Source organism: Limulus polyphemus, unplaced genomic scaffold (assembly GCF_000517525.1).
Source record: "Limulus polyphemus unplaced genomic scaffold, Limulus_polyphemus-2.1.2 Scaffold11770, whole genome shotgun sequence".
Classification (NCBI taxonomy): Eukaryota; Metazoa; Arthropoda; class Merostomata; order Xiphosura; family Limulidae; genus Limulus; species Limulus polyphemus.
This window is the reverse complement of record NW_013677380.1, coordinates 2,321-6,126: the sequence shown is the minus strand read 5'-3', so window position 1 is coordinate 6,126 and position 3,806 is coordinate 2,321. Positions and strand designations below refer to the sequence as shown.

General features: G+C 34.7%; 1 protein-coding gene across 1 annotated transcript in view; it reads right to left on the bottom strand.

Annotated features, from left to right (window-relative positions):
- Positions 1–3,806, bottom strand: part of LOC106476834 (connectin-like) — an 11,484-nt gene that overhangs the window by 5,984 nt on the left and 1,694 nt on the right. The gene's annotated exons all lie outside the window — the stretch shown is intronic.

Genomic DNA, 3,806 nt, shown 5'->3' with positions numbered 1-3,806 from the left:
ATTTAACAAATATTTGCATTAATAATGAAATATCAATGACTTAATTCAGTTTTTTTTTTCTTTTCATTGAACACCTTAAGTATTTATTTTTATTGTGAATTAATGAAGACACTTATGAAATAAGTTATCCACGTTTATATATATATATATATATATATTTATATATATATATACAATATCACCCAGTTTGTTTGTTTTTTTCATCTGGATAAACTTGAGAACAAAAAGTTCAAGGATTAGTGTTAAGAATCATTGGTATTTCGTTTGTATTGTCTTCAATTAAGTACGTCACGTGCCTATCAAGAAGAGCGTGTCTAACCTCGATGAAGATTCAAGGTCTTTTAGCAAAACTGAAGCCCACGATCTCTAGTTTCAGTAGCAAGAGAAAGGCGTGAATCAGATCAAAGATCTTCGTAGAGAAAAGAATGAGCTGGGGGGGTGAGGGGGGGGTAGGCTATCGCGTGCGAATGTTCTTCATTCGTAGCTCCCTCAAAATTAACAAAATGGTGATTTAGAAACGTACTTAGTCTTCACAACAGGACAGAACAATGTGGCAATTTTACACTTACACCGAGTTTATGCAACGTTTGCCATTAATATTATACTAAAACAATATTATTGATGTTCTGTTTTAGCAGCAAAAAAACCTTAGATTTTACATAAACACGAAATGATCAGAACGAGGTATGGCTACATTGTTTTGAAGACTTACAGAAGTGGTAGTTATATGCTTAAAAAATTTAATATTTGTATAGCTATAAAAAAATACAATTTTAGGACCTTAATATTAAAAGTTTGCCCCTGAAAAAAGAAAGGACCACCTTTCGAAAGCGCTCGGGTTATAGGGTTTTTATTCCTTTCTATCAAGACTTCTTGAACCTATTATTGAATAATACAACGTTTGATGGCAAAGATAACAGAAAATAGCATAATAATTATGACAACATTAGCATTAGGCCTATGGTATTTCTCATACTACATTCTTTATCTCTTAGGGATATCCAAGAAACAGAAAATTATCCGGTCTGAAGGGATCTGGATTGAGCGAAACGCGTCATCAGCAACGGACATGGGAAACACCGTGGGGTTGGAATACTACTGTTATACACTCTTCTAATTCTTGAAATTCTATAAGAGACTAGATAAATAATACAGTATTAAAAATATAATAAGCCTAACACTAATGTCGTATGAAAACTATAAGCTATATAAATAATACGCTGGCGTTTGTATGTCCGGAACTTTTCTTGGAAATTTTTCGATCAAACGCTACAAATCTTATATCGTTAGAAAGGCCTTTGTACGAAGAGTCCGAATTGTATATTGGCTTTTCCCTTCAGAACCACCTTTCATGCTTTTTGCTTAGTCAAACTTCTTAATGCAACTATGTCGTTGTCATCACGTGACGACTGGCTTCGATTTCAGCTTTAATTTTTTTTATTTGCAAAGTATTTCACAAAAACAAAACTCGACCCACGTGTACTTTCCTAAAAAAATTAATATTACACTAAATACAATTGCTATGGGCTTTCTCAACTTATTTAGATCTAAAATACCCATGCGTAGTTCGTTCAAAACCAAATGCTTGTCACTTTGTGAACACGCATTCAGACGTTTCTGCATATTCAGCTAAGTTTACCTTCATCACAACTTTACATTTACTTTACAATAATTTAGCTTCGGTTGTTTCATAGACTGCTATAAACACCTTTTAGCTAATTTTTTCTTTACTACGGGTTTTATTCTTCATTTTTGTGAGTTTCTTTGTTTCAACCCGTAAAACCGTGTCATACACTGAACGCTAATAACTGTTTCATACTCTGTACACTATTATAAGTACCATTACTATACTTTATTGTTTACGTGTAGTCTTATTAAATAAAATTACGGCTACGTATGTTTGTTTGTCTGACCGCGTAATTTTTTTCAAATAGACGAGAATTGATCGATGCAGCACAATGCCTTGAAGCAAGTGTAGCTTGAATTAAATGACATGCGTGATAATGATAATGAATGAGGAAAATTCAAGTGAAAAGCATGAAAATGTTTTTTGGGTCGTGGCTGGTTAAATATATTTACGTTCTGCTAGCTTGGGAAAGGAGTTTACATCGTAACAATTATGAAATACATTTGACATGTTCATAATCCAGTTTCTAGCAAGTGAAGCACTAATAAATCCACCGAAGAAATAACGTTAACACCATTAAGTTTGTTAACCCTCATTTGAAGCCTCCTTATTTGATTCGACACACGAAACATTTACAAAACACACTAATTTCCTATTGCAATAAGTACGTTCTTTGGACAAGACAAACACCAAAGTATTTCTAGCCTATTATTAATTATTTGCACTAGTTCCTGTATGGCTTCTGTTCCAGGAGTTCTCAGTAGGCTTAAACTAAACATACAAAAGGTATCACCTAGTCCGTCTGTGCCATGTTTCACTGGCTTCTGTGCCAGGTGTTCTCAGTAGGCTTAAACTAAATATACAAAAGGTATCACCTAGCCTATCTGTGCCATGTTTTACTGGCTTCTGTACCAGGTGTTCTCAGTAGGCTTAAACTAAATATACAAAAGGTATCACCTAGCCTATCCGTGACATGTGTTCTCATATGAAAGGTGTCCCCTCAGAGCACATAATAATAAATTCCTTAATGTGGATTTCTCTGTCCAAGATGACAGTTCACAATAATTAAACGGGAGACAAACGGGATCATCTCTACAATAAGTTAATGATATATTAATTGGTCTCAGCTGCCTAGTTAATTATCTATTTAACAGGAAATAACCTTGAAAACGTCAAGTCACGCCATCTATATCTTTTATTAGAGAATAAAATGTTATGTTCAAAGAATCCCTTAATTAAGTACTCGTATATCACTATTCGTTTTGATTAAACTACAATGGGCAAAAAAGTGGTCAGTACATTAACTAAATGATTAGTAACCCTAACTTTTCTTTAAAATATCAAGTGTTGGTCGACAAAATTTCAATATGGTTTATGTTGCATACCTTCCATGAAATATTTGACGTAATTTCCGTCGATATACCCAATTTAAGTAACGTACGACCTTCGTTCAAGTTAGGAAGCCATGAAATACAGATGGTTTGGTCAAGCTACACGAGGGTTATCTGCACTAGGTATCCCTAATTTAGCAGTGAAAAATTATCCAACTCTTTAAAAAACGAATAGTGGGATTGACCGCACAACATAACGCTCCCACGGTTGAAAAGGCAAGCATGTTTGGTGGGACGAGGATTCGAACCCGCGACCCACAGATAGCAAGTCTAGCGCCATAACCACCTGACCATGCCAGACCCCAACATACAGACTGTGTGGACGTCTGAACAAAACGGCTCTCTACAACTTTAACGTCCATACCACCAAACACGTGAATGGCTAACGATACATTGTTCTAAATAAAACTGAATTCTATACATAGCTATTCGGGGGCTATCTGCGCCAGCCGTTTCCATTTCAGAAGCGATAGACTAGAGAGAAGGCGGCTGATCAACGCCACTTGCCGCCAATTCTTGGGATACTCTTTAAAAACGCAAAGTGGTATTAACCGTCACATTATACTGTCCCCACCGCTGAAAGGGCGAGTGTACAAGATGATTTTTCGAGCGATTCTCAAATTAAATACGACAATCCTGCAATGAATTGTACATATGAGAAAGATGGTATAATACCCAGTATGGTGCCACCATAGTATAATATATATATATATATATATATATATATATATATATATATACACTATATACTACTATAGTATACTATTAATTTAATTTAATTAATTTAT